The following is a 12269-nucleotide window of genomic DNA, read 5'->3' as shown; positions in this document are numbered from 1 at the left end:
AGCAGGCTATTGCTGTGTGAGATGATGAGAGCCTGCACTAGAGGAATGGCAGTGTCAGAAGAAGAAAGAGGATGTATTCAAAAGATGTTGCAAGGGTGAAATGACAGGCCTTAGCAACAGATAGGTTATGGGGTGGGTTATGTATGGGGTGTGAAAAATAGTGATGAGGCTGGGAAGGGAGTTCTAATTTAGACATATTGCGTTTTAAGGTATCTTTTGAATTTCCAATTTGAGATTTCTAAAAGGCACTTGGAGATGTGAGATTGGGGGCCAAGAGAGATTGGGACACAGTAGTTAGATCTGAGAATCATTGTTACAGAGATGGTAATTCAATCCATGGGAGCTGATGAAATCACGAAGTGAAGTAGTGTAGAGAGAGAAGAGAAGAGGGCCCAGGCCAGAATCCTAAGGGACACCTATGATTAGAAGGCATGATCTGGAGGAGGATCCAGCAAAGGAGACAGGAGGAACCTTTGTCAGGTAGTCCAGAAAACCTAGAGAGAACAGAGTATCAAGGAGGAGAGAGTTTTCAATAGTGTTAAAGGCTGCAGAGAGGTCAAGGAGAATGAAGATTGCGAAAAGGACTTTGGATTTCACAACTAAGAGAAAGCAGGAGGTTTTTTTTTTTATTTTTTTGAGGGGGGAAGGCAGGGCAATTGGGGTTAAATGAGTTGCCCAAGGTCACACTGCTAGTAAATGTCAAGTGTCTGAGGTCATATTTGAACTCAGGTCCTCCTGACTCCAGGGCAGGTGTTCTATTCACTGCGCCATCTAGCTGCCCTGAAGGCAGGAGTTTTTAGTGGAATGCTTTGGTCAGAAGAGATTATAAGGGATTAAGAGGAGTGAGAGGAGAGAAAGTGAAGGCACCTATTCTAAGTGCCTTAGAAAAATGATGGTCCCTAGCTATCAGATGTCATCTTGAAGACACTGGTGTGTAGTATATCTGGTAAGCATTGTGAGAAATAGGAATTGGAAAAGCATAATTGGGCAAACTAGTACTACATCTGTACCTGGACCTACTTCACCTCAGTAAAAATATAATGAAGCTGGAGAAATTGCAAAGAGTAGTAGCTGAATTTATGAGGCCCTTTACAAAGATTTGCAAAACACTTATTGCGAGATATGTTCTACATATAGGTAATAGCCTCCCTATTTTACAGATGGAGAAACAGGGTCAGAAACAAGTACAAAAAGTTTATGAGATGCCTACTGTGTGCAAAGAACTGTGGTAGGCATTGTCCACATAGTGCCAGAAACAAAAACGGTACCTGGCCTGAAAGAGTTTATTCTGTCAGCATTATCCAATATGTGTCCAATCAGTCTAACAAGCATCTACTGTGTGGTAGACACTGCTGAGTGGAAGGATACAGACACAAAACATGACACAAAGCATGCTCAGAAGGAGCATACGTTCTATCACAGGAAACATTTTGTACATACGTAAGCATATAGAGAATAATCACTAAATACAAGGTAAGGAGAAAGGACTTTGGTAGGGACATAAAGGCAGCCAGGTGACACTGGAGTAGTTGACTTGGAACCAGGAAGACTTGAGTTCAAATATTGTTTTAAGCACTGGCTTTTTGACCCTGTTGTAGAAGCATATTTAAAAATCTCCTTTTTTAGTGAAACCGAAAGTATTAATATTTTACTCTAAAGCCCTTTCCAGACCCCTGGGAAAATCCCTTTTGGAAAGGTGGGTGATGGGTCTGGACAAGAGATTTGGTTAGTGACCAAATATTAAAGCCTTCTCTTCTTCGAAGACCTGCCCACTTGTAATGATTGGCTTGCTAGCACCCACCCTTCTCTGGTAGTTATTCCGAGGAATGCTGTGGTAATTTGCTTGCTCAGCTAACCTGAATGTTAACTCTGAGCTGCATTGTTACATATTGTGATTAAATGTTAACCAAAAATTTTCTTGGACCTTGTCTGAGTCATGTTAGAGGGTATAAGGGACTATGCCAGATTGGACATCTCTCTCCAAGCTAGAAATGGGTTGGATATAGATCAGTGTTAAGTTAAATAAAACCGTGTCTGTTAGACTAGAGCCTACAAACGGTATTAGAGTACAAACAGTTTTGGAATACCATATTAGTATTAATATCTTTTTTTTCAACATTGGGCAAATTATCTATCCTCTCTCAGACTTAGTTAACAAGCCTTTATTAAGTGCCTACTATGTGGCAGTCACTGTGACAAGCTCTGGGAATACAAAGAAAAGCAAAAAATAGTGCCTGCTCTCAAAAAGCTCACAGCTCAATGGGGGAGACAACATGCAAATTACTGTGTACAAACAAGATATACCACAGGATAGATTCCTCAGAGGAAAGGCACTAGGATCGAGGAATACTGGGAAAGGCATCTTGCACGAGGTAAGACTTTAGCTGGGACTTGAAGGAAGCCAGGAGGCAGAGATAAGGAGGGAGACCATTCTAGGAATTGGGGACAGCCAATGAAAAAACCTATTGTCAGGAAATAGAGTGCCTTGTGGGAAGAAGAGGAAGGAAACCAGCGTTACTAGATTGCAGAGGATTTTGAGGGAGAGGGGAGTAATGTGAAAGAAGCCTGAAAAGATAGGAAGGGGCCAGGTTATAAAGGGCTTAAAGACCAAACCGGAATTTATGTCCTGAAGGTAATGGAAAGATACTGGAATTTATTGAATGGGGCAAGGGCGATGTGGTCAGACTTATACTTTTAGGAAGATCAGTGGTGTGAAAAGATGGCATATATGAGATATGTAAGGGGTGAGAGTGAGGAGTTGAGGATGAAACCTCAGCTGATTAGAGGGTGGGTTACTGGTAGGATGGTGGTACCCTCAACTGTAATAGAAAGGTTAAGGAGAAGGGAAGGTTTGGCGGCGGGGTAATGAGTTCAGTTTTGAATATGTTGATTTTAAGATGTCTCATAGATACTTTTATTTCCTGGTTTTTCTACCAAGGTAAACATTCCTTCAGAGTTTCTTTTGCTGGATTTTCATCCAGGACACTCCAATTAATTTCGGATATTCTTGAGCTTCTCTCCTCCCTCTATACTATTTTACTTGGTGACCTGATCAGCTTCCCTGTTTGCAATTAGCATCTCTATGCAGATGACTCTCAGATCTACTTGTCCAGCCCTAATGTTTCTGCTGACCTCCAGTCTTGCATCTTTATCTGCCTGCTGGACACCTCAAACTGGATGATCGGACAAGTACATCTGGTGGAAGAACCGGGATAGAAAAGTGTCATGAAATCCTAGAGAGAAAAGAGCATCAAGAAGAGAGTGTTCAGTAATGCCAAAGACTGAAGAGAAGTCAAGAAGGCTGAGGATTGAAAAAAAAAACCCTTAGATTTGGCAATTAGATCATTAGTGACTTACCAAAAAAAAACCCACAAAGTTAAATTGTAAAGAGTTTAAAAAGTGAGAGAAAAGAAAGTGGAGGTACTTATCATAGAGGTTTTCACAAGGAGTTTAGTGTACAAAGGGAAGGAAAATTTTAGTATGATAATTAATGGTGATGGATGGCTGAAGTGAAGGTTTTTTTGAGGATGGAGAGACATGGGCATGTTTGCAGGCAATAAGAAAATAGCCAGTAAACAGGAAGTAATTGACAATTAGTGAGAAATTTAGAATGATAGAGGAGGTGTTTTGCTGGAGAAGACAGATTAGAATGAGAACACTTGTGCATGTAGAGGGGTTTGCTAGACAGGGAGAAGGGCTACCTCCTCTTGTGAGACTGGAATGAAAGAGGATGTTAGGGGAAGACCTGATTGATGTGAGATATGCCGAAAGGAGGGAGCCAGGAAATGGCCTCAGTTTTTTTTTTAAGATGTTTTTATTTTTAGTTTACAATGCTCAGTTCCACAGGTTTTTAAGTTCCAAATTTTCTTCTCCTCCCCCTAAAATGGTATGGAATCCCATATATGTTCTACATGTACTTTGCATTAAACATAGTTAAACAGTAGTCAAGTCATAAAGAAGAACCATGATCAATGGAGTGAATCATGAGAAAGAAGAAACAAAACCAATCAAACAAAATCAATCCGCGTTCAGATTCCATAGTTCTTTATCTGGATGTAGATAGCTCTTTTCATCATGAGACCTTTGGGGCTGTCTTTGCAACTTGTATTGCTGAGAAGAGCCAAGTCTATCAAAGTTAGTCGTCACAGAATCAGTATGTCTGTGGTTGTGTATAATGTTCTCCTGGTTCTACTCCCCTCACTCAGCATTATATCATGTAGGTCTTATGAAGTCCGTATCTTCCCCATTTCTTATAGCACGATAGTATTCCATTATATTCATATACCACAACTTGTTTAGCCATTCCCCAATTGATGGGCATCCCCTTGATTTCCAATTCTTTGCTACCACAAAAAGAGCTGCTATAAATATTTTTGTACATTTCCCCATTGTGTGATCTCTTTAGGATACAGCCCTAGAAGTGGTATTGCTGGGTCAAAGGGTATATGGCGTCAGTTTTTAAAAAAAATTTATTTATTTTTAGTTTTCAACATTCACTTCCGTAAGATTTTAAGTTCTAAATTTTCTCTCTCTCCCCTCCCCCAGCCCCAAGATGGCATGCAATCTGATGTAGGCTCTACATATACAGTCATATTAAACATTTTCACATTAGTCATGTTGTAAAGAAGAATTAGAACCAATGGGAGGAACAGTGAGAAAGAAGAAACAAACAACAACAACCAAAAAAGAGATCAATAGTATGCTTTGATCTGCATTCAGATGCCATAGTTCTTTCTCTGGATGTGGACAGCATTTTTCATCATGAGTCTTTCCGACTTGTCTTAGATCCTTGCATAGCTGAGAAGAGTTAAGTCTGTGAAAATTAGTCATCGTACAATGTTGCTGTTATTGTGTACAGTGTACTCCTGGTTCTGCTCATTCACTCAGCATCAGTTCATGTAAGTCTTCCCAGGTTTTTCTGAAGTCTGCTTGCTCTTCATTTCTTTTTTTTTTTTTAAGACAGAAACTTGTTTCCATTTTAAAAGAAAGCAGTATATAAGTCCACTTCATTCAAAGACCTTTATAACTGTAATAAGCTAAGTATAACATCATCCTATATAAAAACAAAGTAACATATGTCAGTTATTTGTTACCGCCTACCCACGCTGTCCAAAATAACTGTCCAACATTACCAAAAACTGTTCATTATAAGTGATATTGCTTGAGTTACAAAATGCTTTCCCAGGGAAATTTAAAGGTGGCTATGTGGGTACTCAAATATTACTAAGCAAAATATGACATTTTCCATTCTTGCCATTACTGAGAACTTGGCTTGCCCAAATGTTAAATTATGAAACCACACTGTGCAGAATGCACTCATTACGTTTAAAAAAGTTAAACCCATATTTATTTACTAGCACTGTTAAAACATTACACAAAACGTTTAAGTGGCAGATAATTATAATGTAAGCCCTTGCCTGGCAATCCAAATTTATTGAACTACTGATGCTAAGTTATACAAAATTGCACCACTTTAATTAAGGCTTTTAGTTTACATTTGGCCACCTCAAAGTAGTTGTAACATTAGGTTGGTCAATTTAAATACTGTGGCTCCCTGTTGGTTATACACCCAATCTTTACACCCAAACGTTAAATGCGTACAAAGCAACAAGGCATTGTTAAATAAATCAGCAAAAAGTTAGTTACTGCAACTTAGGCCCTGTGACCAATTACACATGATTAAAATTACTTTCCACATTCACATCCACAGTACTCTTCCACCATTTAACATCTCAACCAAAATGTTACACATGTGAAACAATCACTAACAGGCAAAAGTACTAAACCTGCATGTTTGGTATTGCAAATACACTTATGCATGAGCAAGCAGGGGATTCACAGTGAGAATCTACAGCTGCAGAAGCCTGGAAATGATTTACCAAATTGTTAAATCATTAAAAAATTATCTGAAAATATACACTTCTTGTTGTAGACCCCCACTGTACACACAACTATAAACATTGTTCCCTATGTAAACAAAAAGGAAACATACGATAAAAGATTGAAAAGTCTGGACGTTTCCTTCCCAACGGATATTAAAGGCAACGTCTTTTATCTAAGACATATTGAGAGGACTATCTTATTTTTAAAGACAAGATCACTGTCTCCACAGGTTTTTCAAAAAATTAAAAAAACTGTGTAGCTGTGTTAATCAAAGTACTTTTGTACCACGATGATGAACTTGTATTTCTTTAAAAAAAATTATAATAAGCTACAATATCAAAGAAGCAAAGTTATCTGGAGTAGTCTGTATAGGAGCTCTTTGGACTTCCTTTTATTATGCTAAAATAGTGGTGCTTTTAGGATTTACATTATTGTACTCTCCAGAAGAAAGGATGGGGCATGTTAAAGTATACAGTACAACATCAGTGGATGAACAATGTCTCTTAGCAATAATACTGGATGTAGCCTCTGGTTTTACTAGTTGCATACTCAGACTGTTTTAAGTAAAAATCTCTTGTGACACTGCAAAGTGATTAGAATGTGCAAACTGATATAGTAGCTTTCATCCACTTCTTAAAGGGTACCACCACAGGAAAGTCCGCTTAAGATGTTGGTAGGTTTAATAAAGTTGGAATGCTGCTGGCACTGTTGAGTTGGGCAACAGTTCTTCAGACCTGGCTCAGAGCTACAGTGTTTCATGTTGACATGATGACTTTTTCCGGGCCTTCCCAGGCACTGGAGTTTTTCTGTTGATTTGCCGGACTAGGTCATAAAAGATCTCATTAACATTTATCTTTGATTTAGCAGAAGATTCTAAGAATGCACAGTTGTTCCATTGTCTTGCTAGGTTCTGTCCTTGCTCTTTTCCTATGACTCTTTCATCTTCCAAGTCACACTTGTTACCAACAAGAATCATTGGCACATCATCAGTGTCTTTAACTCGAAGTATCTATTCTTGAAGATCCCGTAAATCATTAAATGTGGACTGTGCTGGGATGGTGTAGACTTAATGCAAAGCCTTGTCCATTTTTCATGTACAAATCTCTCATTGCCGTAAATTGTTCTGTTCCTGCAGTGTCCAAGATCTCGAGCGTGCATTGTTGGGCATCTACTTCACCTTGCCTTCTTTATGAATCTTCTATCGTAGGATCATATTTTTCAACAAATGTTCCTTGAACAAACTGTACAGTCAGGGCAGACTTTCTAACACCTCCTGAGCCAAGAACAACTAGCTTGTATTCATGCATGGTGGAAGGCTGTACTAAACACTTCAGTATTCAGGGCACTGCCACCGAGTCCCCCGGAGGGTCCCCTCCGCAGAGCCGGACTCTCTTTTGGCGTCTCCGTCTCCGCTGTCCGGCCACCAAGGCAGGTGGGTCGCTGGGCTGCCGCTGCCGCCGCTGCCACCACCTCCCTCCTCCTCCTCTTCCTCCTCTGCCTGCTCTTCATTTCTTATAGCACAATAGTATTCCATTGTATTCATATACCGCAACTTGTTCAGCCATTCTCCAATTGGTGGGCATCCCCTCAATTTCCAATTCTTGGCCGCTGCAAAAAGAGCTGCTTATAAATATTTTTGTACATGTGGGTCCTTTTCCCATTTTTATGATCTCTTTGGGATACAGACCTAGAAGTGGTATTTCTGGGTCAGAGGGTGTGCACAGTTTTATAGCCCTTTGAGCGTAGTTCCAAATTGTTCTCCAGAATGGTTGGATCAGTTAACAACTCCACCAACAATGCATTAGTGTTCCAATTTAATGGCCTCAGTTTTTCCAGTGAAATATGAAGTAAGGTTCTCAGTTGAGAAGGTGGGGGAAGGGAGAGCTACAGGAAGTTTGAGAAGATTTGGAAAAGCTGTTTGTGGTGAGTAGAACAGTGAGTCAGTTAGAGAGATGTAAAAAGATAGCCTTGCCACAGTGAGAGCCCAGTTGAGATTATATAACATAATCTTGTAGTGGATCCAGGAAGTGTGTAAGAGAGAATGGCCTAATACAAGCTTGGGGCAAGATATTCGATAGACCAAAGGAAAAAGGGACTGAGTGAAGCAAACAATGTAAAGTTGTACTAGTTCATCAAGGAGTTAGGATGAGGAAGAGAAGAGAGTGTAAGCCAGTACATGGGTGTTGGCCTGGGAAAGAACAGAGGGATAGAGGGATTAGAGGTTGTGGTGAAGACTAAGAACAATTTGGAATTTCAAGGGAGTTGACAGGGTTGGAATTGTAACTTCAGAGTTCAGGGACATGATTGTGGAACACTTGTGGGTGATGTCAAGCTATTGGGTATGGCCTTCTCTGTGTGTAGCTGTGGCCAAGTGAAAGAGTAAGTCCTAGGAAGAGCAAATCGAGGAATTTGGAGGATAGGGTGTTTGAGGGTATATCATTATGTATGGTGAAGCCCCCTGATATTGGGGCAAGAGAGAAAGACTATGGGTCAGGTCCTGAACATATTGAAGAAGGAGTGTCCTGGAGGTCTGTAGGCTATAACTACCAGATTCTCCACTGGGTGATAAGTATGGATTGAATGAACTTTAGGGGAGGAGAAGTTAAACAGTGACTGTACTAGTGGAAAAGCCTGGAAGTGGCAGTGGGGAACAAGGAGTAAACAAGTCAACCAGTGCTAGAAAGAGTAGTTAGGTAAGTTTTGTTATCAGAAGGGAACCAAGGCTCAGTGAGTTCAAGAAGATGAGGGAGTGAGAATGGATAAGGGTTGAAAATAAATCTAATTTATTACTTATGGATCAGGCATTCCAGAGAGCATAGTCAAAGGATTTGGTTATCTTTAGGGTGGGTGGTGGAGGATGGAGAATGAGGTTTGAATCCCCAGTGGCAACTGGAGATTTAGAGTCATTGGGATGGAGTTGGAAGTGCCTTAATCATTGAGGAATCAATTCGTTCAGGTAGGTTATTATTGTCCACAGGGCTTTGGATATAGTCATCAGCCAATAAACATTCATTAAGCATCTATTTTATGACAGAAACTGGGCTAAGCTCTGGGGATACAAAGAAAAGCAAACAACTGTACAAATAAGTTATAGACAGGATAGATTGGAAATAATCAACAGAAGAGGGGAACTAGAATTAAGGGGGAATCAGGAAAATGCTTCCTGTTGTGTGGGACAAACCACAGGCTCAAAATAAACAAAAACAGAGGTGTCTCGGTTTTCTCAAGGTAGAAACAAAACAAGCTTTATTTGATCAAGTTTCGCGAGAATTGGGCATCTCCCACTACCAGGGTGGGATGGTAGTGCAGAGAGGCAAGGGGGAGAAGGCAAGCAAGGGGATATATACCTTGTACAAACAATTCTAAGAAATTCCACCCCTAGAGGCTGGACCCCTGTCCCTATTTGCTGGGACAGGTGGCCTCACAATCTATCCCAGAATAAGTTTATCCAATACTAGCACAGAAACTACAGAATTACCTTATAGGGAAATCTCAATGTTAAGATGACGGCATGGAAGTGGGCTAGGGGAGGGGGAGAGGGGGAGACTATCTGATTTCCCCGAAATCATATGATTTACAGGAAAACGAAACTTAGGCCTAGTGAGGTCTACATCCTAACTAAATTTGTACTATCTGAGTATTACCTTGCTTGATTTATTCATGGGAAGCTTTCACAAACAATCTTATATCCCACACAAAATCCCCCCTCTTATTCCATAGTTGAAAGCTTCCCACGCCAATTCATATACACTGCTTCAACTGCACGATCCAACTCGTTGGTCTGCTTTAGCGGGTCTTCCTGCTCAACTGGTTCCCATTCCCCCCTTTAAGGATCATCAGTCTGATAGATCCACTGGCTGTACCTTCTAACTTAATCATCTTTGATAGAGTCCTTATTATCATTCTGGTAATCAATTGCAGCATACACGGGAGGCAAATTGGAAGGAGCACAGCTCCACTTATAGCTATTAGCAATCTTATGGATCAAGTAGGGGTTCAGGGTTCATGCATTCAGTCAGTGGGAGGCTTACGCCCCAGATGTATTTTTAGTGGGTCCCCCTGGGATGAGGGTTCAACAGTCCATTCGCCAGGCGGCTTAGTAGATGTCTTCACTCGGGAGTGATGGGTCCAGCCTCGCTCTGTGGTCCACACCGCAGTGTCCGATGTCAACAGGACTTGGAAAGGCCCCTCCCAGGTCGGGGCAAGCTTTTCCTCCTTCCACATCTGGATCAGGATCCAGTCTCCTAGTTGGTACTTATGCACCGGAAAGCCTAAAGGTGGGGTCTGAGCGATCAACCCCTTAGTCTGTAAAATAAGGAGGTGTTTTGCCAAGGCAGATACATATTTCCTTAAAAAAAACTATCTTCCTGTTCATATATAGGATCCCAAGTTTCTCCTCTTCCTAGATAAGGGTGACCAAATAGGAGTTCATAAGGAGACAACCCCACATCCCTTCGAGGTTTAGTACGTATTCTGAGTAGGGCCAGGGGGAGACACTTAGTCCAAGGTAACTGCGTTTCTAACATCAACCTCATAAGCAGTCTCTTGGTCTCCCGATTCATCCTTTCTACCTTGCCTGATGAGGGAGGATGCCAAGGAGTATGAAACTCCCATGTAATATACAAGGCTTGCATAAGGAGCTGCAGGATCTTACCCGCAAAATGAGTCCCCTGGTCCGAGTCAATTCGTTCCACCATCCCATACCGTGGGATTATTTGTTCCAGCAAAATCTTACATACCATAGGGGCAGTAGCCCGGGGCAAGGGAAAAGCCTCCACCCAAGATGTCAGATGGTCCACTACGACCAGCAGGTATTTGAGACGGCCTATGGGGGGCAGCTCAGTAAAGTCCACCTGTATGCTTTGAAACGGCCGAAGACCTGGTGGCCTTCCACCCATCGGGGTTCGGCACAAAGCAGTCCTGTTCGTCCTTCGACAAAAAAGGCAACCCTGTACCAACTGTCTTGCTAGGGTGTAAAGGCCGGTTGACACATACCACGTGAGAACAGCATCGCACAGGTTCTGGACGTCCCAGTGACTGCCCTGGTGTAAATGGTGAAGGACCTGCCTCATACCTGACTTGGTCAGTACCTCTCTTCCATCTGGGAGATACCATCGGCCTTCCCGCTCCTCGGCCCCTAAAGATGACACCTTCTTCTGTTCTTCTGTAGTAAAGGTTGGGGAAGGAAGACTCGGAGGAAAAGAGGGAATTAGTACCAGCAAATGGTCGGGTAGTTCAGATTCTATAGCTCCTATTTTCCGTGCTTCCTCATCTGCCAGGCGGATACCTCTAACCTCAAAGGATTGTCTGGATTGATGACTATTCACATGGATTATTGATATATTTTTTTGGTAATAATAAGTTTTCTAACACTTGAGAGACTAAGGCGATGTGGGCCAGGTCTCGTCCTTTATTATTTATCATCCCCCCTTTCCTCCCATATTTTCCAAAAATTTTAAGAATGCATGATAGTAATCAAATAACAAAATAACATTCTCACATTGCTTAGGGAACATCTACAAAGTGAGTTCTAAGTGGCTTGTATGCATTTCTACTCTTCTTCCTAAAGCTTTACTAAGTTGGTGCAAAAGTCCATAAGTAACACTAATTTCAAAGCATCATAACAAACAAAGTTTCTAGTTATAGCAGAATTCCTAAATATTACAAAGTTTCTTAGTCAAAGAGGTGTTGTAATAGAATCTCACATTGATAGCAGTAAGAGAGTGATCATAGGAAAATACTACTGCTCTTAGATTCCTTTTAGACAAAGGGAACATCTTAAAGTGAGCCTTAAGCAGTTTGTTTAAATTTCTGTACCTGCCCTAGTTCTAGATAAAATTATATTAGATTGCCCAGTAAGATAACACAAAAAGAGCTCATATCTTTTAATGACTACTTGCTCTGATCACAGAAATTTGCTATAGAACGAAAAAAAGGCAGGGACACGTGATATGTCAAATATTACAGGATAAAACATCCTTGGCTCTTGTTTATAATCCAGATATAGTTTTGATTCCTCAGTTATGTAGCATCTCTGCCACCGCATTGCTACACTCAGAAATAGGTGAGAAACTTCCTTTTCAAAGGAACACAGGGGGAAACTGAGGCCAGGAGGATCCCATCCTAGACTGAGGCTAAGATTGTCCCCCCGGCTTTTGTCCCAAATGCAGATCTCCACCGTTAACAGTATGAATCACATTCTTTCTGAGTAGCTTGTGGCATTTCTCTCAGATACTGATGTAATGTAGACAACTATACCCAGATTCAAACTCAAAAGAAAAGTAGTTATAGTCCCAAGTGCCTTTTAACCTTAAACAGCAAGTCCCAGCAGTCACAGCTTAGAGTCAGATACGGAGCTGCAATAAGCAGTAAAGATTTACCAGGAC

General features: G+C 41.1%; 1 pseudogene; it reads right to left on the bottom strand.

Moving 5' to 3' along the window:
- Positions 1-6628: 6628 nt before the first annotated feature.
- LOC118829819 lies at positions 6629-7190 on the bottom strand (annotated as a pseudogene).
- Positions 7191-12269: the final 5079 nt, after the last annotated feature.

Source organism: Trichosurus vulpecula, chromosome 8 (genome assembly GCF_011100635.1).
Source record: "Trichosurus vulpecula isolate mTriVul1 chromosome 8, mTriVul1.pri, whole genome shotgun sequence".
NCBI classification, from domain to species: Eukaryota; Metazoa; Chordata; class Mammalia; order Diprotodontia; family Phalangeridae; genus Trichosurus; species Trichosurus vulpecula.
The sequence above is the reverse complement of the archived record's forward strand: the minus strand, read 5'-3'. Positions and strand labels throughout refer to the sequence as shown.